Genomic DNA, 25,020 nt, shown 5'->3' on the forward strand with positions numbered 1-25,020 from the left:
AGCAATTTGGAATGGGGCCAGGAATACATATTTAGGAATTCCAGAATCTGAAAGGGGGCAAGAAGATCAAGTCCATTTTGCAGCAAGTAGGAGCGGCATCCGACAAATCTGTTAGAGTGTAGAAATATAATTAATTTCCACAGTATACAAGTTTTATGGTACTTATCAAAATCTGGAACTGTAAATTCCCCCAATTCTTAAGTAAGGTTAAGTTATTTTAATGCACCTTTCTGTGTTTTTAATTCCATAAACACTTAAGAAGTAATGAATCAATTATTTCAAAAAAGGTCTTGGGATAGAAAATAGGAATCATCAATAATGTCTAAAGAATTGTAGGTCCAATCATCATTTTAACCGTATCTACTCTACCCCTGCAAGTAAGATATAATGGAGAACATTTTTTAATCATCCTTTTGATAATTCTAACCAGGGTTTCAATATTCGTTTTTATGGACTATTGAAATTAAAATTCCAAGGTATGTAAAGCTCTTAAGACATAACAACATACCAAAGGTATAAGCATTAACCATTATCTAGAGGAAGAATATCTGATTTATCAAGATTTAGTTTATAACCTGATACTTCTGACATTTTTTTGATAGAAGCAAGTAGATTAGAGATAGATGTGCGTGAATTAGCTTTATATAGTAAAATATCACCTCTGTATGATGAAAATGTGATTGTTGTTGAATTGACACAACTTTCATACATTTTATCATTCACTCTAAAGTTTTCCAGAAAGGGTTCTAAAGCTACTACAAATACAAGTGGAGATAAAGGACAACCTTGTTGAGTGCCTCTCAAGATTGGGATGTAAGGGCTTAAAATTCCATTACTAAAAATATTAGTGGTAGGAGCAGAGTAAAGTATTTTAATCAGATTTATAAAATGAGTAAGTATACCATGCCATTTAAGTGATTGAAGCATATATTGCCAATGAACATGATCAAATGCTTTTTTGGTGTCAAGTGCAATTAGAAAAAAATTGTTCTAAAGAAGAATTATGAGAAGCAAGTACATTAAAGCAACATGTGTATTGGTTGAACCATTTCTACCTTTAATAAAACCTGTTTGGTCGACATTAATTAACTGCAGCATCATTTTGTTCAATCTATTAGCAAAAAATTAAGCCAGAATGTTTGCGGCTGTGTCAATCAATGAGATAGGGCTATAGTTTCTGATTAGGGAGGAATCCTTATCTGGTTTAGGAAATAAAATTAATGTTGCATCTGCAAATGAACATTTGCTCAAACCTATCTATATAAAACAAGAGAACAATTGAAGCAAAATGGGTGCAAAGATATTAGAGAAGGAGTCATAAAATTCAATAGGCAACCCATCAGCACCAGGGTCTTTCCCTTGTTTAGTACTCTAATAGCTTTTTTTATTTCATCTAACTGAAGGGGGGTATCAAGGTGAGATAGATACATCAAATCTTTTCTTAGAGTATGAACACTAGATAAGAAATCCACAATAGTCTCATTTGTAATAGACAAATCTTCATTATCAAGTTTTGACTAAAAATCCAGGAATGCATCTGAAATGTTCCTGGAATTAGTGATATAAAGACCATCATCCATTTTAATTTGGGTAATCATATTTGCATCGCTCTTATGCTTTAAATAAGATGCCAACATTTGACCTTCTTTATTGAAACCCCTGTAGTATTTACATTTCATACGAAGGATAGCATTACATGCATTCCCAGTGTAATGCTTATTATATTCTAAACATTTTGCAGAAAGTTCCTTTCAAACAGATTCACTAGGATTTGTTAAAAAGGACATTTCAAGATTTTTAATTGCTTCAAACAGATCTTTTGTATGCTTCTCATATGACTTCCTCTTGTTTGCGACAGCATTAATAATAAATACTCTTAATGTAGCTTTATAAGCATCACAGTTGTTGTGTACAGAAGTATCTGAAGTTAGATTGATTTGAAGAAATTCAGACATGAATTGAGTGACAACTTAAATACATTTTTCATCCTTAAGAAGTGCAGAGTTGAGTCTCCATCTATTGGATTCATTTGGATTGGAGGACGAGTCCAAAGTGGTGATAACTCTGGCATGATCAGAGATGGTAAGACAACCAATTTGAGATGATTGTATAGCAAAAGTAAAATAATTAAGAACAATCTCATCTAATCTTGAGAAAGAGTAATGTGGTGAGAGTAAAATGTAAAATGTTTAAGGTTGGGTAAGCAAAGCACCCAGAATCATATAAATGCATTTCTTGTAGGAAGTTCAGAAAGCTTTTATGAGTCTTAGTGATTATAAATCTGGCAGTGGACTGCTCATCCATGGTGAAGTCTTTTACTTGGTTAAAGTCCCCACAGCATATACTTCGTTCATGGTCATGTGAAGCACATTTAGAATTAAGAGAACTCCAGAACTCCCGGTCTGAATTAGTTAGGCCTCATAAGTTGACAATAGAGACAGGGATATTATTTAACAGCAAATCAAGGATTACCAAACATCCATCAGCATCTTTTTATTCGGCAACCACTTCACACTTCAGTTTCTTTGCAATGAGAATGGCCACACCTCCTTTTTTAGAAAGTGCTGGAGAACAATACATGTGGTTAACCCATTGTTTGTTTAACTTGTTATTTTCCTCAATGTAATCCAAATGGGTATTCTCGATACAAGCTATGTTGAGTTTTAGCCTAACAAAATGAGAGATAATATTTTGTGTTTTAATGGGATGATTAATACCCTTTACATTCCAAGTGCCTATTTTCAAATGCATAGGAGTAAAGTAGTGTTAAATTGATGGAGTGTAATAGATTTAATACAGCAACATCAATTAGCTACCAGATAAATACCAAGTAACGATCTTGCAAAGTGCCCAATAAATCTTGAAATGTGACAGCATAACATGTATTGAGAGTATGTTTTGTTTGAAGGGCATACCACACAAGGGGAGAACAAACAACAGACACAAATATAGGAATAGTAGACAGTACAACCACAAGACAGATACACAAACATCAGTCAAACCAAAACCCATCACTGGGTATACCAACGGACGCATATGGCCACTAATTAATCTAGGCCTCACATGGATCAATTGAAAGGAGCTTAATGGAGAGCTATTCAGGGGATATGCAAACAGCTAGTTTAGCCTTAAAAACCTGGTAGGATAAAAAATAAGGAGCTACTTCAAGGATAGGAAATGTATGCGCCAATAAAAAGAATTTCATTCAGCTAACTGATTTAGTGAAGTTTCGACTGACATTATAGGGGGACAAGATTTTTCTCTGAATTTGTCCAACGATTCAGTATTATCAGCAGGTGAAGAGCAGTCAAATATGCTGTGGATAGTATGAACCTTATTCAGTTTGGCTTTCCTTGGAGGCAGGTGTGGGAAATGAGAGCCAACTGAATTGACATCACCAGTTGAGGGAGATGACAGTGTAGATATTTCGATCTGATTGGGATCCAGTTCACAGAGAAATTTATGAAGATCATCTGGTTCCACATTTTTTTTCATAGGGCCATTTGGAATGGTAAAAATCATTTTGGCTGGTTCAAATAAACCGTACCTGAAAACCAATACTTTGAGCCAAGGTCAGATATCCAAGAATGTGTTCCTTTTATTTTGGGTGCCTATTGGAGAAATACAGATCTTATTACCTGTGTAAAAAATGGCAGTGGCTTTTTTTACCTGTCATAGAACCAGTCTCATTTGTTGATGTCAGATGAAACATGCAATAAAGGGTCTGGGTGAAGAATTAGTTGAAGTGAATCTGGGTTTTATTCTGTGAGCCCTCTGCAGTTCAAGCACCGGTGAAAGGGAGATACCGAGGACTTTCGAGATCCAGCTTTCTGAAAACCAGACTGGGTTGTCTCCTTCTTCCTTTTCTGGAATGCCATGAATGCCATAAATGCAAAGATTGTTTCATGTGTCACAATTCCGTAAATCCAACCTCTAATTGCTTCAGTCTCATTTGCATGTGTTCCAAACCTTCAAGCCTGTCCTCGGTTGATGAGACTCACTCTTCCACCTCATCCAGTCTACTAGAAAAGCATTCCATCTCGCTTTTAAAAGATTGGAAGTCTTCCTGTAAGACATTACAGTGTTCATCCAAGATACAGATTGAAATTCGGATGTTAGTAAGTTCCGAGAGCATTTTTTCCAGGTTGAGTTCCAGAGGAGATAGCCTTGAAGCCTCAATTTTGGGAATAAAGTAGAGGATCTTACTTATATTGTGATAAAGGCAAACCGTCAAGTATCACTGCGCCTTAAAACAGGGTTACCAGCTCATATTGTAAATGTTAAAAATAGCTGGCAAGCATTTACACCATGAATCACATATTATTGGCATGAAGTCACACGAAAATAACACATTTTTCCATGGAGCCGTATAGTTGTAGTTATACCACAGTCCAGCAGAGGGTAAATGAGGTACCCTTCCACACAGCCACGCAGTTGTGGTGAAATGCGACACAAAAAAATACCTCAAGAACGACGTCCATGTGCAAAATTATCCCCTGAGAAGCTAAAGATCTGTACTATGCACCAGGCCCGTTTGTTGGCCCGGGCAGGGTGGGCAACGGCACGGGGTGCAGAGGTAAATAACTCTGGAGGAGGGAGCAGGAAGGGGTCCACCCGGCTTGCTGCTCTCTGTTGACTTGTGGATAACTGCCATGCGTTCGGAGTATGCAGACAAAGGAATGCATATTCCAAACGCAGCATGTGAGCAGGGGTGGACTGGGTCCAACAAAAGAGGCCCTGGATATAATGTTCAAAGTGGCCCCATATTACACATTTTCAGCAAGCGCATGTTTTTTTTATCAGAAAATTTAGAAACACCACATAAAAGAGGCCCAGGGTGCAGAGGCCTACCGGGAAATCTCCTGAGTTCCATATAGGTCAGACCACCCCTGCGTGCGAGATGCTCTGGAGTCACACACCCTGTGTCCCTCATTCTTTGTGTGAACAGCCTTTCAAGTGGGGGCAATTTATAAGTGATGGCTCATTTAACAAGCCATTGGTTTTACACAGTATGCACCTAACATTTCAGTGTTAAGATCTGAACCATGGGACATTTTTATTCCCCAGGCCAGCACAAGTATCAGTTAGCTGATCAAACCGATGCATTCTGCAAACTGAATTAACGTGCCACACAGAAAAAGTTTCAAACTATTTTCCTGTCTCTTGATCTGACACACCAACACTTTTTATTTGTGTATATTGCTTTTTAGTGAGATATGGCGCATCACTGGGAAGGTTAACTTTCATTTTCTTGCTTAAGTATTCTAGTGTCTGCTTTGGGACATGGACTAAATGCATCCGCTCAGCATCAAAGGTCTTTTATTTTTTTTAAATAAGCCAACCACTGCCTACCGCACACACCAGATGGCACCTCAATCTGACTTGAGAACTTGATTAGGAAAGCAGGGATCATTGTGTGTCACGGTGCAGACAGTAGTCCATGGTAAATCAAGGCAGTGATATGTGTGCAGCAATGATTTGTGCGCTGCACAAGTTAGCACCCTGTTGGTTAATGCATCTATGTGGTGCTCCTCTATGTAACAGCACATATGCCTGGAACGTTTTGTGTATGTGGTTCTGATGGGTATCAGCACAGTAATCTACAAAATAAACAGAGCATGATCCACTTAGGGTATATTTACATAATTACAAGTTAATTGAGCGCATTCGGTCTGTCATGGAATATCTCGTAATCATTCGCCTGGTGCACATCAGGGCGGGACAGTCCAAGCTGTTCACGTTTGTTTCAAAATCTGAATGATTATGAGATATACCATTACAGACCTATTGCACTCAATTAACTTGTAATTATGTAAATATACCCAACTAAAGTAGATTATTCTGTTCAGTTTGTAGATTACTGTGCTGATATGCACATGAAAAAATGGTCCATTGATTGCTCCTGAGGAAGGGAACTCTCCCGAAACACGTAGAGCTGATGATTCCATCTTGCTGATATTATCTTATTAAAAAATATTTTTTGTGATTAAAATTACCTTCGATTTAACTAAAAACAATTGATTATGTAGAATTCGACTGCCCTCATATGCCCGGGTATATCATTTGACAGCTGTTGTAATGCCTGATGAGTTTGCGCTCTATACTGCGAAATGAGGCTGCTCGTGTACTGCTTGAGAGGGTCCAGCTTGCCCCTTACCTACATTACCCGAAGAGGCGACGCATCAAGTCTATACTGTCAGATGGACGATCATGTCTGTGCTGCTTAATGGGAGAGGTGTCATACTTATGGAGCATAACAAGGCTCATACCCTACAGCCTAACGGGGGCCACAGGTGGAATGCTCTTCACTCTGCAAATAACGCAACTATTTGATTGTCAACCCGCGTTTACTTTTCTTTGTATGGCAACGCAGTGACCATGGATTTAATTTAACAATAGATGTAGGCGTTCTCTTAAAACGTACTTGTTCTAAGCTTGCTCGCCTTTTTTTTCCTCCCACTCTTCTGCCTGAGTTAGTTCAGCGCCAAGATGACTCTCGGCATATGAAGCGCTATGTAAATAACCGTAACATAACACAGCAGTCCCTCCAATTCAGTGATATCTCATGCTAATGACCTTGGGATCTGTCATAAGGGATGTGTGCACTCCTGGGAGTAGCATAAGATAAAACAGTGACCCTCCCCTCATCCAATATACATTCCCTGTGCAGCCCTGATGACCAGAAAAGAGCTTTCAAGTTGTGAGGCAAAAGCATCTGACTAAGCCTGCTTTTATTCTTTGCAATCTGCCACGAGTAGATTCGCGTTTCTACAAAGAATTCATGCATTCATTCAATCCTAGACTGCAAAGTATAAATATATATGACATAATCATGGGAGAACTTGAGAGCTCCTTTGGTACCACTCCTTACAGCAAAGCTTCTAAATCGGCCATTATGTGGGTGAAAAGGGGAGGCTTTTCCAAAGGCGTCCCTGGAAAATCTAGTGTCCTGCAGGCTGGGTAGAACGCTCTCCTTTTACCTTTTTTCCACAGCTGCCCCACCTTTTATCATGTTTTCTATGTGTACTTTTGTATATTACCAGTGATAAAAATGGAGAAAAAAATGTACTCTTGGAAGCCACTGAGGGTGGAGTTATGATGAGGAAATGATCGGCTGAGCAGGAGCGGTGGGCACTGGGGTGGCAATGTGCCACCCTTTTTTTCAGCTTCAGGTTTTCAAGTGCTTTATGTGGCATCAAAACGGTGGTGATTACTAAAGCTTAATGATTACATATAATGATTACGCATTTTGTTAAGCTGTATAGTATTAGCTGAATTACTCTTATTTCTCGTTTGTATATGGCACTTCTATAGGGGTCACTGTTTTACGAACTATGGATTTTGCCAGGTAAGTGGAATAAGGCACAGAGGGGTATAGAGATTTACCCAGGGCCACACACTTCTTCTGCTCTCCTGCTACCAAATTGTACACATCCTCCTGGAACAGTTTGACACAAAAATACATTGCCAGAGCAAGCTAACTCTATTCCATCCCTCTCACCCAACTCTAGTCACTGGGGACTTGCATTCATTTCCTTGTTTGATATGAGGACAGTATGCACAGGATCTTTCAGCCATTATTGTTATTCTACAAGATGGTAAACTCCAGGGAATATCAACCAGCAAACATTTGTGACCATCGTTTCTTTGACTTTTCTATGAAAGAACTTTGGCTAACAAGTGACATTGCCATAAGTGAGATAAGTGACAATTCAGCAGTCTCTATGCATGTTTTTGTATTATACAAGCAGCAACACTGTTGTTTGCTGAACCATGCATGATGTTTGCTTTGCACAGGAGATGGGTTACAGGTTTGATCTCCCAAAACCTATGATCCAATCGTGCTGTGGTTTCCCATCCGATGTTGGGTTCAGATATTCAGTGCTTAGAGTGTTATACAGCGCCTCCACACATCCCATTGGGCAGACAGGGGCCCTATCATTGCGACCTGTGAGCAGGATTCTCCCACCGGATAAATAATCTACTATACGTGTCCAAACACATAGCAACTAATAAAGATGGACATCAAAAAGGATGGTCAATGCAGGAAGCTAGCACTGCCAGCTGTTTGTTCAGATGGACTCCTCTGGATCGCCAATGCTACCCATCACCTGTGGAGTCCCGCAGGGTTCCATTCTCTCCTCAGTGATCTTCAGTCTATACATGGAGCTGCTGGGAGCCCTCCTAGCAACACACAACATCCAAATCCACCAATACGCCAACGACACACAGCTATATCTCCAGATCAACTCCATTAAGGACATCCATGGGCTCAAAACCTGCCTCTCGCTGATCCAGTCTTGGATGCCCAGTGCCTACTTGAAGCACAACCCCTCCAAGACTGAATTCCTACTCCTCACCAACAACACCAGACACCCAGACATACAGACCTGGCTATCAACCATGAACTCTGAAGGCTTCACACCTGAGCTAACCTCCTGAGCCAAGTCCCTCGGGTACCACATCGACAAACACTTCTACTTCAATACAAACATAGCTAAGAAAACTCAGACAGCTTGGGATCAGCTCTCCATTCTGCCTAAAATCAAGCCCTTTCTCCCTCCAGACAGCTTGAGATCCACTTTTCAAGCACTAGTCCTGTCCAACCTGGATGGGGGCAATGCACTCCTTGCAGGCCTCCCGTCGTCCTCCCTTGAGCGCCTGAGAAGTGTCCTATGTGCGGCCGCATAACTCATCAAGGGTCTAGGGAGATATGACCACATCACCCTGGCCATCATCGACCTTCACTGGCTCCCACTGCATGCACAAATTACCTTCGAGTCTTGCTGCATCATCTATGAGGCAGTCACCCTCAAGTCACCCAGTCACCTCATGGAGAAAATCAGCATCTCCGGTAGACAGTGCACCACCAGAAGCCAGGACACATGTAGACTTAAAATCTGCCGTTGCTAAAAGGAAAGGACCAGAAAACAAGCCTTCTCTGCCTATGCCCCAAGACTAAGGAACCTCCTCCACGTCAGCATCAGACTCGCGCCCATGCTTCTACAATTCAGAAAAGAACTCAAGACCCACCTCTTCAAGGAGTCTCTCCTCCTCAACAGTTAGGCCATCATGTCGCCCCTCATGCCACCTGACTCGCATGATGCTGCCCTCCCCTGTCCTCCCAACTACTGGTACAGCTGTACTCCTCCTCTGTGCTTCTACCGCCGCTATATATTTGTTCTGTTGTTACATCTGAAAAGCAGGATGTTATACATATGTACTGTTGTATAACTCTGTAAAGCTTTCCCTTATGTATCTGTATTGTTGCATACCTCTGTAAAGCGCTCCCTTGCTTATTGAAGCTGGGTCCGTGCTCAATAAATACCATAATAATATTAATAATAATATACAGTCTGTTTGGTTCTCGTTAATCGTCTATCATTAATTACACTTGAGGAATCTGGAGTAGATTTTATTTGTGCAGACTCTATTGATTGGCTAGTCTTCACATTACATTAAATAGTTAAGGAAACACTGTTTAATGGCTAAGCTTCACATTACATTGGATCTTTGGGGGAAGAGCTGCTTCTTCACTAAGCAACCAAATGAGAACACGGGGAGAAGGTACTTCCTATATTGGCTTGTGATATGCCTTACATCTGGAATTAAAATACAGCTGTATACTAGTGCATTGTGTGAGGGACAGGCGCAGCTGCGCACATACTCATTTGCGGTTCTAAAATGATTGTCCTTGAGAAAAGGATTTTAGGCCCTGACTTACTCGGTTCCAGTAAACTAGAGCATGCAGGCCAAGTAAAAAGTAAAACGGTTAAGCACAACAGCATACCGTTCTCTTTGGAAAGTTAGAATAGACTGGCCTAGGGAAAAACAGGGTTTCTTTGGTTTAGCACAAAGCCATCTGTCCAGTCACCATGCACTCTTCTTGGATAAGTAAGTCATTTTAGAGCAGGGGCCTGCATCCTGTGGATCTCCAGATATTTTGAACTACACATCCCATGAGCCCTTAGCATTGATTATGCTGGCTAGGACTGACGAGAATTGTAGTCCAAAACATCTGGAGAGCCAAAGGTTGCAGACCTCCATTCTAAAGGCTCAGACAGGACAAACCCTTGTCCGTCTCTTCCTGTTTCTTTCACTCCATTATTATTATAACTGTAGTCAAAAACACGATTTGGGGGATCCTGGCAGTGCTAGAAGAGAAGGGGGTTTAACTATGACTTGCAGGAATTTCTCTTTTTTTGGACAAGCATATGGAGATTATCTAGTAAAACCCCAAATTAAAGAGCCCTGGCCTTGCTGAAACCATAGTCTTAACACCATACCCTCTCAAACTGACAAGGCCCATTGCTGAGTAAAATGAACCTTCTGCCTAGACAGAGCGGACACCCAGTTGGGATCTTTAGTCTCTGCGAAACCTTGAGCCCTGTTTGTGGATTGCCTAGTTTACAGTCAAATTTCTCATATGCATCTATAACGTCCAAACCACAGAGTTAAACCAGGCTTAATAGTATCAATATCTTGTGATCACGCATTTTACAGCTACTAAAATTAAGACACATTGAAGTAAAGTGATTTACCCAGATCACATCATTAGTCAAGTGGTTGAGCCAGGATTTGATCCCAGGTTTCCTACTTCCATATATAGCAGTTGGCAGTTGCCCATATCTCTTTACATCTGATTTTTAGTTTTACCCTAGTGTTAAGGCTCTTTCCGCATAACTTCATTCAAGAACTGAACTACCACTCTTTAGTAAACTATGTGGAATAAAAGGTTACAAGTACAATTGTTCACCACTCTACAATTCTATATATATATTTGTGAAAGTGTGTTTGTATGTTTGTGGTTGGTTCCAGCCCCATAACAGTTGGTGAATTGACATTTTGCCCACGGTTGGCATAACAGTCTGGGCTGTACTGGCAATAGTGAAATTTCACCAACCCCACCCATTCGCCCTGCACAGGGCTGAGTCCGGCCCCTGCACTATCAGTAAAGGCGATTTCGGGAGATTGATGATTCTGTGATTGTTGGCTCCAGTCTGGGGTGTACTGGCAATAATAAAATTGGACCAACCACACCCATTCGTCCTGCACAAGGCGGGGTCCGGCCCTGTGGTATCAGTATAGGTGGTTTCGGGGGATTGCCAGTTTTTTGCGACTTTTCCAAAAATAGGAAGTTAGGACACGAGGTTGGCATACCAGTCTGCTGTGTACTGGCGATAGTGCATTTTGACCAACCCCACCCATTCACCCTGCACAGGAGTGGAGCAGGGTCTGGCCCTGTGCTATGAGTATAGGCAATTTCGGGAGATTGCTGATTTTGCAATTTTTCAATAATAGCCAGTTATGACACAATAACCCATACACAAGGCTATAGCACACCCCAACGTGCATGTCAACTACAGACCTGGGTAACACCGGGTGGTACTGCTAGTTTCAAATAATAGTAAGGGAAAACACTGAGAGTTGTTAAACTTGATGAAAAAAAAACATATTTACACATATCAAGTGAGATAATATACTATGTTAAAAAAGAAATACAAAACAAATACAGCAAAGAATCTGCTCTGGGGAGGAGGGCACAATAGCTTCTCACTACTTCAAATCAATGTTTTCTGGCTTTCATTGCAAATGGCGGCTGCGGACAAGGGTTTGATGGGGATCCATAGCTGGGCTGAACATTGCGGCTCGTCAGCAGTGGAAGCAAATAAGCAAACTAGTGCATGTCAATGGCCAGTCAAATTTTTAGGGAGCAAGCAAATGAAGCACTCAGGTGGCAACCAGGGATGCCAATTCACACAAATGCTACGGGTAGTGGGAATGACACAATACTCCAGATGACATCGCAATAAGTCATATCATATGATCTTTGACCTTGGCGGCCTCACCTCAGAGTCAATCAAAAGTGACATTGTGGATGTAAAAAAAAAATGTTTATGTTCAAGACACTAACTCAGAGACAGTTTAGTTACCAACCATACTTTAACTAAGTTGTTGCCTTGATAACAGGCCGTTTGTGGGTTGATGATATGATTGGATAACACCTAGCAGAACCAATATAGGCCAGATACACAGCCTCCATGTGGCAATACAGCCACATAGGGCCAGTAACTGCCATGTTATGGTAGGTACAGCCTCACAGCTCAGTTATTTCTATTTTGTATTTTATTTGATTTATATAGAGCTTTACGTCAAAGCGCTGAACAGCATTATTTACAAAACGTCTTTAAGACCAGAGCCGAACAAGCAACAGAAGACAAAGGGCCTGATTTACACAAATGTTTTCAATAGGACTTTCTCATGTTAAAACGTTTTAGTAAATCAGGCCCAAAGAGTGGACAGGGAATGGGAGTGCGTTCCTTTGTAAAGAGGCCAAGAGAGAGAATAACTGAAAGCGGGACTGGTGGGAGAGGGACAGTTAAGAGGAATATAGACTGAGAACAAAGAGGGTGAGGTGCAGAATAGAATGAAATCAGGGAAGAAAGATCTGGGGGTTAGGTTGTGAACTTAAAGATTGCGCAAAGAAAGTTGAATTTAAGGCAGGAGTGACAAGGCAACCAACAGAGGGAATAAAGAGCAGATGAAATGGAATAGCGTGGGGAGAGTGAACACAGAAGATGAATAGCTGAATTATAGATAGATTTTTAGGGACTTAAATGAGTGACATGAAGACCAAAGAGAAAGGAGGAGCAGTAGAAAAACCTGAAAAAATAAGAGAGGAGATTAGGAGCTTGGCCGTGTCAAATGTAAGATAAGGTTGTGCTTTCAAAATATTAAAAAGATGAAACCTGCAGGAACGAGAGAGATTGGAGATGTGGAGAGCAAAGGAAAGAGAGGAGTCTAAGTGAACACCAGGGTTACAGGCAGAGGGAGAGGTAGAAAGAGTAAATTGAGTAAAATAGATTGAAGCAGGAGGAAAGGGGGAGGAATGTTTGGAACAGGGAAAAAGAGAACTTGAGTCTTGAAGAATTGAGAAAGCGATAGTGATCAGCCATCCAAGATTGGATAGTCAGGAGGATGGAGGTCAGAGTAGGGTGAATAGAGGAGGTCAAGGCTTAGGAGGACAGAAAAGGCTGATTGTCATCGGCGTTGAAGTGGTGGGACAGAACAAAACAATAATGGAGGCAAAGGGGTACAGAGAGAGAAAAGTAGAGGGTGAAGACAGAACTTTGGGGAACACTGTGGTGGGAAGGGAGAGTGGAGAAAGATTTTCCAAGCCCAGGAAACAGAGTTGGTGCAATCAGATAAGTATGACTGGAACCGATTTAGGACAGCTCCAGAGAACCCAACCGAGGAGAGGCAGCAAAGAAGCGAATGGTCCAGTGTGGCACATGCGGCTGACAGATCAAGAAGAATCAGGAGGGAGGATTTCTTGGCATAGTGTGCTGAAAAGAGAGAGTCACAGACGGGGAGGAGTGCAGTTTCTTTAGAATGACAGGAATGGAAACCCATTTTAAAGTGGGGAAGAATAGAATTAGAGGAAATAAAAGAAGAGACTTGGGTATAGACAGCACACTCTAAGAGCTTTGAAAGATACGGTGAAGTGATATGGGATGGAAATTGGAGGGCATTGAAGAGTCCAGTATAGGTTTTTAAGGATCGGGAGGATAGTGGCATGTTTAAATGAAGAAGGGAAACATGAGGCTAAGAGGGAAACATTGGAGAGAGCAGTGAGATAAGACAGTAAGGGAGGGTAGACTTGAGGGATAAGGGAGCAAGGAATGGGATCAGAGGGAGCTGAAAAGGAATAAACTTGAGACAGAGGAAGGGCAGTTTCTAAGTTAGAGGGTGAAATGTAGATATGGAAACAGAGTGGCAGGGGGAGAAGGAGACAGAAGAAAATGGAGAAGGAGTAAAGGCAGAGCACAGCGAGAGAGAGTCCTTAGTGGTGAAGTATGAGGCCAGATCCAAAGTAGAGAGTGGAGAAGTGAGGGCAGGCGGAAGGGGTAGAGAATACGAGTAAGAATTTGAAAAAGGTGGCATGGGTGAGAGGAATAAGAGTTGAGAAGATCGAAGTAATATGATTGTTTGGCCAAGATGAGAGTGGCATCATAGGAAGAGTGAAGAAAGGACAAAAGTGAGACCTTGGCCATGGATCGTGATTTGCGCCAACGGCATGCAGCACATCGAACAGTGCGACGGAGAGAACAGAGTTGCATAGGAAGCCAAGGTTGAGGAGGTTTGTGAGTAGGAGAAAAGGGGAAGTAGGATAAAGTGAGTCGAGGGTGAAAGATAGAGTGTGAGAAAGAGAGGAGTCAGTATCATCAGCAGAGAGAGAGAGAGAGAGGCGAATTCAGGATGAGATTAAGGCAGAGGAGTGCCAGAAGAGATGAATGAGGTGGTATTGAAAGACTGAAGGTCCTGATGGTAGTATGTGCCAGTAGAGCTAGAAGAAGGAGATACAGTGTGAGATGGGATAATAGAAAAGGAGAGAAGGTGGTGATCAGAAGAATAAATAGGGAGAGCCGAGACAGAAGAGAGGAGTAGAAAAAGGTAGATCAAGGTGAGAGCCAGATGTATGGGATGGGGGGCAGGAATAGGGCAAAGGTGATAAGAGTTATGCAGGGGAAGCAGGGGAAAAGAAGAGTGTGCAGAAGAAAGGTGAAGGTTTAAGTCTCCCAGAAGAATAATGTGAGTAGAAGAAGGAAGGAGAACAGAGAGAAGGGCATCAAGGTATTTGCAGAAAGAACTAACAGGATGAGGAGGGCGGTAAATAGAGGCCAGAGAGTGGGCCATCAGACATGTGGAGAAGTGATGCTCAAATGATGAGAATACTGGAATGGAAGGAGTGGTGTGGGAATTGGTGAAAGAAGAGAGGTAGAGGATGCCACCACCCCCTACCCCTGACGGCTGGAGGGACGGGCATGTTCAGAAAGGTTGAAGATGAAGTAGACAGTGCAGCAGTTGTAACAGTGTTGAGGGGGGGAGATCCATGTTGTGAAGCAAAGTGTCAAGAATAGTTTGTCATTATATGCTTAATGTCGCCTCGTACTCCTGGGTAGTGCCATAATAGGCTAATTGTGGCTTACTACGTGCATGTACTGCCATATAATATCTGTGATAGCCTCACATACAACGTATGTTGTATGCCTACAGCCTCACATGTCCAGGTTCTGCCACCATCATATGCCACGTGCTATCTCCAATTCCTCAGAAATGCCATTGCCCCACATCCTAGGAAAGGTTCATCTTCACAAGCTTCAGAAATGCCATGCAATTCATTCTTATAGGCGGAAGGAGGGATCATGATTAATAATGTCCTGTTCTTAACAGTGAAGGCTATACGTCGGGGGAAGTGTCGTTATCCCAAGCATTTATGACACCCCTGAGGTGTATAATGCTATTAGCACATGAGGCTGTGCAACTAGAATGGAAAGTGAATCACGTCGGAATGTTTAGAATGTCTATAACAGAGACTATAGACCGCATTCCAAGCATTCTGATTGGTTGACAGGAGGCTTATAATGCAATCCATGTCCTACCGCCAGTCAATGCCGCCTATGCATGATATAGTCACAATATGCAAGCTACAGTTTGACATGCCTAGGCATTGCCATTCTATGCCATGTGCAGCTTCGACCCACCCAGTAATGGCATATAATGGCATAGAATAATTCATATCCATTGAAATTACCCCATACTCATGGTGCAAACTTGCAGGCGCTACCATCATATGCCAAATATGGTCTGAACTGTCCGAGTAATGTTGTCCAAAAGGATATAATGCCTCACAGTTAAGGTATCGTCACCACATGTGAGGGACATCCTCACCTATTCCATTGCTGCCTTCCCATGCCAAGGACATACTCAAAATCCCCATTAATGACATCTAATGGCAGTTAATGACTCATACCCATTATATAGCTGCTGCATGTATCTATGCATGCAGTCTCACGTTTACAGCTGCTACTTTTGTATGCCATGACCACCATCAAGTAATGCACTGGTCCACCCAGCTGGATGGTCACCCTGCGACATCACCAAACCCCACACCTGCTCACGTGTCCACTTCACTGGACTTACCTAGACAGGGGCCTTGCATTCCAGGATCTGACTCCTATCTTTGACCACACACCGTGGTTAACCCTCAGTTCTGCTCTTTCGTCCTGGTTTTTACTTTTACAATGTATGTACAATGTCCTGCTGACCTGGTGAATGTGGGAGCAAGGGAGTCGCTCACCTGGTTCCTCCCCTAGCTCGTAAGCAGTCATGAGTGAGCTGCTGAAGTACTAGGAGAGGTCTCAGGGATAGGAACCACTGAAAGTAAACAGTGATCTCATCAGAGACTTCTTTACTTTTGGTTTGGCACACTCCTTGCAATTCATGAAGCCTGGGTCTGGCGGGCAGCCCAAGGAGTAGCAGCTGGTGCCCCTGGCAACCCCCAATGGCATCCTAGCTAATGCCAACCCACTGTTTTAAAAGGTATGACAGCATGTCACAGTACTTACTCTGCCCTCCCCACCTGAGTGTGTGTCACACTCTTAGCCAGCTGTGATGAGAAGCCGGCAAGGGTGGCTCGTCCATAAAGGGTGAGGGGGCTTCAACCCACCGGGTCGACCCACCAGGTCTTGGGGCTCTCTCACTCATCAGTAAAATATGAGCACTCAGCTTTGTTTCCCTTTCACAGTTAAATTTCCCCAGCCGTGCAAGCTCAAAGAGCCATGTAAGGCTGGGGGTGTTTTCTTCCCCAGCCTCGCATGGCTCATTTGCAATTCTGGCTGGGGAAGTGCTTGTATGTATGTGCAAGGGGGCGCTCCTGTGCCTCCTCACACATACAGACAGAGCAGGCTGGAGTGGGGCGTCTCCGGACTACACTCAGGCCCCTTGCAAGCATGTGCAGGAACCAGGAAACTTCCTGATTCCTGTTCATGCTGGCAGGGGGCTGGAGCACTGGAACCTCCGGACCCGCGGCAGAAGGGAAGTTTGCTTATGTTCATTAAAAAAAAATGTCAATTATGTATATGGATGCCTGCATGCTTGCATTTTTAGGTGAGTGTAGGATGATGGGTGCTGGTGTGAAAGAGAGGCTGCTTTCTGTGCGTATTGTGTGTTTATATGTTTGTTTATTTAGTATTAAAGTATGTGTATGGATGCATGTATGCTTGTGTTAACGAGAGTCATGATGGGTGCTTGTGTGAATGAAAGAGTGCTTGCAGTGCGTATGTTGTTTAAATGTGTGCGCTTGTATGTTCATTTATTTATTTAAATATCTGTATGGATGCGTGTATGCTTGTGTTTTGAGTGAGTGCATGAAAGATGTTTGTGTGAATGAAACTGAGAGTGCTTGCTGTGTGTATGTTGTGTAAATGTGTGTGTATTTTTTATTATTTATATATGTGTATGTATGCGTGTATGCTTGTGTTTTGAGTGAATGCATGATGGATGTTCTTGTGAATGAAAGGGTGCTTGAAATGTGTAGGTGGTATGTATATGTTGTGTAAATGTGTGTGTTTGTATGTTTATTTATTATTTAAATATGTGTACGGATACATTTATGCTTGTGTTATGAGTGAGTGCATGATGGGGGCTTGTGACCTGTGAATGAAACAGCCATTGATTGCTGTGTGTATGTTGTGTAATTGTGTGTGTGTGTGTGTGTGTGTGTGTTTGTGCTGGTCCAAGATGATTTTGGCAAGTGGAGGTAGGAGGTTTGTACAAAAAAGGCATTTTAAAGATGCCTTTGTTGCACAAACCCCCCTACCCCCACCGGCCAAAATGTGCTCTCTGTCTGAGGTGATGTCGGGCCCAGGGGACAGCCATGGTATTTTATTACTGGACATCTTTGATATATGTCCAGTAAAAAATACCATCCTGCCCCCTGGTCCCACAGTGCCTGGTATACACACATCACCACATTGATTGTGTGCATGTGGAAGGAGCTCGGGACATAGGGGACAGGCGTGTCATTTTTTTTTACTGCGCATCTATGATAGATGGCCAGTAAAAAAAACATGCCTTACCCCAGTGGTCCCCACCAGCTCGCAATCACACATAGTCACATTCATCATTATTGTGATTATGTCTGACTGCAAGGAGCTGGCACACCTTGGAGCAGGCACTGCACATGGTTGATAAAGCAAGCATGATGAGTGTTGTTATGTAATTAGACTGGAATTCCAATGCAACCAGTCTTGTAATTCATTATTGTGGTATGACATTTTGATTTGGACATCTTTGGTAAAGCAAGCATGTTAAGTGTTATTACAAAGCAAGACTGTCCTTTTTTTATGCTACCATTCTAGCCATTTCTTACAGAGGCACGACATTTTGTATTGGGCATCTTTGATAAAGCAAGCAGGGTCAGTGGTATTGTTCTTACAGTGGCATGCCATTTTGTACTAGACGCCTTTGGTAAAACAAGCATAAGTGTTATTATGTAGCTAGACCAGCATTTCAGTGCAGCCAGTTCAGCCATTTCATATTGTGGTATGGCATTTTCTATTGGGCATTGATGGTAAAGCAAGCATGATAAATGTTATTATGAAGCAAGACTGTCACTTCTATGCAATTAGTATAGCCATTTCTTATTGTGGTAAGATATTTTGTATTGGACATCTTTGATAAAGCAAGCATGATAAGTGTTATTATGTAGCTTGACTGGCATTTTAGTATAGCCAGTTTGGACATGTTTTAATATTTGGCATGCATTTTTAATGGAAAAGCCAACTGGAATATGTTCTTATGTGGGCATACTGCCATATATTGGCAGAACAAATATGGACATGTTTTCTTATAGTATCATTACTGGCATTATACACAAAGCAAATATGAGCATGTACTTACATGGGAATAATAGGATATAATGTTGCAGTCAGCATGGAAATGTATGGCCACAGTTAGTGTGTAAATGTTTTATACTGGCACATATTGTGGGAAAAGGCATCATGAACATTTGTTGGAGAAATGCTCCTGTGGACTGTTGGTGACTTACATCTATTGGATTTTTTTCATGAGTTATCCTACAAAACCCAATTGCAAACTGTTTGGCTTTTCGCCCATTTTTTTCTAAAAAGTGTGCTCTAAAGTTCACTATCTTCACTCATTATTTTAAAATAATTCTCAGTGGGAGAACCCTCCCTAAACCCCACTTCAGTGGTGTGGGCTCTCTCGCTACACTCGTCGCTCAGCCATATCGGGACAATTATTTACACCCCTCCAGTTAAAAAATTCACCAACCGCCACTGCAAGCCGGACAGACACCTGGAAGGGAGCGGGGCCTAATTGTCGGCCTCCTGCCGGGCACTGGTTTGCTCGTTCAGGAATGTTAACCCCTGTGATACAAACTTTGTTGGGTAGCTCTTTTAAAGAATTCCAGCCTTATTGCTGCAGCATATCTCAACTTTCTGGGCATTTTCCTAGTAGTATCGACCTGATATATGGGGGATGCCAGCATAGCCTTTTCTTCTTCATAGCTACGCTGGCACGCACTTTACGCAGGTAGTCACATCTTCTCTTCAGTAACATGAAATGGAAGGGATCAGTAAGAGAGCCCTGCCACACAACCACACGCATAAATTGTACAAAAGGGGACAAGTTACGTTTGCATTTACTTGCACCATGAAGTGCAAAAAAAGGAAATAAAACATTTGAAATCACCTTTATCCCTTCTTTCTGCATTTCGTTGTGCAAATAGTGAGTGTAAATGATGGGTGCCACTTACAAATGGAATCCACTTGCTTTTAGCAGATGTGAAGTAGGCGGATTCAATAAGAATCCATTGGTTTTACACCAGCATTACAATACCATGCTAGTATAAAACCAAGTCTTTCTTGGTGAGGTGAAAGTTGAGGCGGACTTCCGTTCGTGACTCTCCTGTTGCCCCCTCCTTTGATTGTAAAAACAATTAAAAAAGGGGTAAGACAGACACACGGGGGTTCTCTTTGGCACCTTTCTTATGTTAAATGTTAAATGTTAAAGGTATTTGTATCGCGCACCGTCACCAACGGAATTGGTCCCCAGGCACTCTGGCGGATCTGTAAATGATAAGGTGGGGTGGGTTAGTAAGGTGAAGAGGGAGCAGGATAGCGAGAGGAGTGGTGTTCTGTTGGCAGCTTCAACTCGGTATACACCAGATGCTGAGCTTTGCTGCGGGTATTGGGTCGGTGTTAGGTCGCGTGTGCTGTTGGTCCGGCTTATGTGTTGTTGCAGTGTTGTGAAGTGCGTGCGGCTTGTTGTGCGAGAGATGGTTGTGTGAGTTTGAGTGAGATAAGTATGCAGAGTTTGAGCTTATATTGGTTAGTGCTTTACCTGACCTTTGGCATGCTAGCATTTACAGTTCTGTCCCAGTGTGGCACCAGTTGTCCCCCACAACTCTATCTGAATGCGGCGCGGGCCAATGTTTAGAATTCTATCTGGGTGTGGGCAAGCCAGCATTCACAGTCCCATCCAGATGCGGCGCAAGCTAGCGTCTAGAAATCTGTACAGGTGTAGGCATGCTATCATTCGCAACCCTATCTGGATGCTACGCAGGCTGGTGTTCACAATTCCAATGTAGGGGCTTCGAAAATGAACGCCTTTGTTTTTTTGTTGTTGTTGCCAATGCAGGTCTCTAGACCATTGCATGGTGCCACATTTCTGCAGAGTGGTCTTGGACTCCAGCCTGTTTTTTGGTTCTGCGCATATTCTCTGGTCTGGAATTGTGAAGCCTCGGCTGCAGTCCCACAGGAAGCTGCAGCGCTGGCCGCTTTACATTTTTACGACACGCTTTATTTAATAGCCGCACAGGCTCGCTTATTAAACCCCGGCAACCGGGATGCAGAAGCACTGCGTCTTTTTTTTAAGCATGTTATGGGGTTAATACTGAAGACTCCCTTCCTATTAAGCTGTAACGGGTCCGAAGGGGGACATTTCTAGGTGTGTTCAGTGTTTGTCGTGGATTTATAATGATTGAAGAATTTTGTAAAGTGCTTCTTGCTGCTTTCCAGCTTTTTCAGTGTGATGGTGCAACCACGAGAGGATTTTAAGAGGGACATGTCCCACACATTTCGGAAGGTGTCGCCCCCCCACCCCCAACTTTTGCCCACCTCTTTCTTCGTTGCTGCAATATTGGATAGCCTTGGCACCTGCAGCAGGAACCTGCCTCATGTTTTCAGAACAGCGCATGGATAATGTACAGCCCATGTTCTGCCCTCTGACCCCCGTGACAGATTAAAGAGTCATGTCAGGTCAGAAGGTGTACCTCGGGTCCACAGGGCTGGCACTTTACGCAGGAAGTCACACCCTCAATGACTGACATTCCTGCACCCAGAGCTTCCTGCTGTGCTGGTGATGACCTTTTCCTACTGCGCCTTATAGTTTCCAGGCCAGCCAAGGGCTGCGCAGCAAGCAGCAACGAATGGGAAATGGGGCACGAGGGGAAGCTCTTCTATAGGCCAGCCAAGAGCTGCCCAGCAGCAGCAACGAATGGGAAATGGGTCACGAGGGGAAGCTCATCTATAGGCCAGCCAAGGGCTGCCACGAGGCGACTCTCATCTATAGGCCAGCCAAGGGCTGCCCAGCAGCAGCAACGAATGGGAAATGGGTCACGAGGGGAAGCTCATCTATAGGCCAGCCAAGGGCTGCCACGAGGGGACGCTCATCTATAGGCCAGCCAAGGGCTGCCCAGCAGCAGCAACGAATGGGAAATGGGTCACGAGGGGAAGCTCATCTATAGGCCAGCCAAGGGCTGCCCAGCAACAGCAACGAATGGGAAGTGGGTCACGAGGGGACGCTCATCTATAGGCCAGCCAAGGCTGCCCAGCAGCAGCAACGAACGGGAAATGGGCCACGAGGGGAAGCTCCTCTATAGGCCAGCCAAGGGCTGCCCAGCAACAGCAACGAATGGGAAATGGGTCACGAGGGAAGCTCGTCTACAGGCCAGCCAAGGGCTGCGCAACAAGCAGCAACGAATAGGAAATGGGTCACGAGGGGAAGCTCATCTATAGTCCAGCCAAGGGCTGCCCAGCAAGCAGCACCGAATAGGAAATGGGTCACGAGGGGAAGCTCATCTATAGGCCAGCCAAGGGCTGCCCAGCAAGCAGCACTGAATAGGAAATGGGTCACGAGGAGAAGCTCATCTATAAGCCAGCTAAGGGCTGCCCAGCAAGCAGCAGCGAATAGGAAATGGGTCACGAGGGGAAACTCATCTTCAGTGACCGTTTTGTGTGAAAAGTGCTAAAACCAAATCCCCATCACAGCCTGGGGTTGATGAATTTAATTTGTGAAAGGAAGGGTACATTTAAAATGTAACTTATTTTGTGGTATAAGTCATTTCCCCACCATGACAGCCCCCCTTACCTCCCTTACTTCTCTCTCACCTCCCTCATCTTTTCCCTACTTACCTCTCCCCACCTGCTCCTTTTCCTCTCATGCTTCCTCCTATTCCCTAACTACTCCATTTTAATTCCCTTGTCCTGTCTCCCTCATCTCTCCCCTTTCCTCCCCCTTCCTTCCTCGTCTATTGACCAATGTAAATTGCCCTACATACTGTTTTGTTGTCTTGTTTCATGTTTGTAATTTGCTTACATTCTTATTTCATTATATTCTATCTATTATTGTTGTTACAATGTAAAGCACTTTGGTGTAAAACGCTATATAAACGAAATAAATACAAATAAATACACATTTGATTATCATGGTGTAGCAACAGGCTGCATGCTTTTTTCAAACCATTAAAAAAGCAGGTTATTTCTGATTGATAATACAATCCGGAGACATTTCTGGTTCTCCTTCCTCTACTTGGGTTCTGCTGCTAGTAGTCACAGGTATAATGGAAATGCAAAAGTGCAAGTATGGAATGCAAAGAAACAAACAGTATAGGACGTTCCTCACATGGGGCATAGCTTCATCTTTTAGTTATTAAATTGCTGTGCACCCCATCGACTTAACTGTGCTGTAAACCATGACATGCAAACTCCACAGATAGCTCAATTCATCCACTGTCATGCGTCAGCAACCAATCCAATGTGGTACCTGTAGTACCACATTTATAATGGCATAAGTACAAAGTACGGGGCAATAATGCAAATAACATAGACTGCCCCTCTCTATTTTTGAAGAAGAACTGGGTCCCACCATTTGGATAAGTCTTGGCCAGTCAATCATCCTGTACCCCAGCCAAATTAAGCCATCAGGGTGACTTGTCAATATCATGCCCAAACCTTTTACCTGATGCCATTGACAAAGCCAACAAGTGTAGAACTTTACAAAACATCAGAATCAATAATGCACGTAAAGATAGTCCATGAAAAGGGCCAAAACCCCCAAAGCAGAGCCTCCAGAAGATCCCAGACCCACAGCAAGAGGGACTGTGCCTGCTACAGCACTATTGTCGGAGAAACCAGACTCACACATCAATTTCGGTCATGACAAACAGAGGCAACTTTATTAGTTGACTTGCAAGTCAAGGACAACTGCAGCCTGCACCTAACAGGACTTAACGGCACTGACCTGACCCGGCCTCCAGACCCTTATCTCTAATAGGTAATTACTCACCTGACAAGAGAAAGTTCGAGAAACTGCTGCTCTGCTTTCCGGCACACTTATCCTCCACCCTCATGGTGACTTCCAGCTGCCTGAAAGCAGGGTGTTGTTTGTACCAGTCCAGGCTGGCTTATTCCATCAAACACGTGCCTTTGTCCTGGGCACTTTAACCTCATAGTGTCAGCACACCAGTTCAGTTCAGAGAGCACATGCTCAAATGAGTTAATCCTCATGCTAGGAATGTCAAAGCCATATGGGAGAGGGGAATAGCTAAAGAGTATGTAAAAATGAGAACAAGTAAAACCCTTAGGGGTGTAAATATGCGAGTCCAATGTCCTATACGTGTGTGCAAGTAAATCGCTTTTAGCAAGGTATTAGACCCCTGGTAGTGACGTGGCTGTCACATGTGTGCGACATTGTATTCAGGGTAGACATCGTTTTGCCACACTTCTAGGAAGTTTTCAGGTTGTCTGCTTCATAGTAAAACACATGTGTGCAAAGTAATTATTTTCATTATTTTCACAACACCTATATTATTTGATAAGTTTATGTAGCTTGGATTTATTTTCGAATATGTAGATTAAGCTTTATTAAGTATAGTTGTTAGTTGTTGTAATGAGCAAGAGGTCTGCCATTTTAGAATAGGCCGTTGTGAAAGGCTGCAGATGCGGCCATTTTAGTGTGCTAGGCTGCATTTTTGAGCTATGGTCATTTCATTGAATTCTTTTTCTGCTGTTGGGCAGAAAGCTCCAAGCAGCCGAGGGCAGGATGGAAAGGGATGCAGAACAGTTTTCAGCAAATTGTTCAGAGGGAGGAAGTTCTCAGCTGGATGAAATAAGACTTGAGACAGCAGGTGCCTTCCCAGATGATAGACGGATAAATACACAATGCTTGTGAAGGACACAGTGAGATACGCGAGATGGCTCAGACAGCAGCATTGACAAAATGAAGAGCTAGGTTGTGAGCACAGTGCCCTCAGTGAAAGTAGGCCACTTGGTGCAGTGATAAAGTACCTTGGTAAAATGAATGACTATAGGAAATTAATTTCCAGGAGCAGGGCCTCACATTTCTTTTTCATGTAGCTATTAATTGTGAGAAGATAACTAGGAGGTTGCTTCCAGAGTTGGCAACATATATCGAGATGGGAGTTGCCGTGTGAGCAGGTGCAAGGGGCTTGAAGCCAAGAGGGCCACTTAGGGTGAAGGCATTGTGATGTTCTATGGGATGGAACAAAGTTTTGACCTTGCTGATTTCTACTCACTATATGATTGGTTCTGTGCAGGATAATTTCATAATATCCGCCTGTGCTCATAAGCAGCTTAATGCCACACCAGCACAGAAGATTTCAAAGGCTCACAGCCATAGTTAATTCATAACATGCTTAAGCGGGCTCGGACGACAGGCAACTGCTTCGTCCGTGCCTCTGAAGTTACTATGAGAAAAAACAACGTTTATACCTTTGGTGCTACATTGCTTTATGACAGGCATTACATCTGCAGGCTAAATGCGAGCACTGGGCCAGGGTTTCAGTTTACTACATGTAGCTGTCGCCTGGCTATTTCTACTCTTGGAGCTTGCTCCAAGAATACATGCATATGT

The sequence above is a fragment of the Ambystoma mexicanum genome, chromosome 8, assembly GCF_040938575.1.
Source record: "Ambystoma mexicanum isolate Mex_15411 chromosome 8, UKY_AmexF1_1, whole genome shotgun sequence".
In the NCBI taxonomy this organism is placed as follows: Eukaryota; Metazoa; Chordata; class Amphibia; order Caudata; family Ambystomatidae; genus Ambystoma; species Ambystoma mexicanum.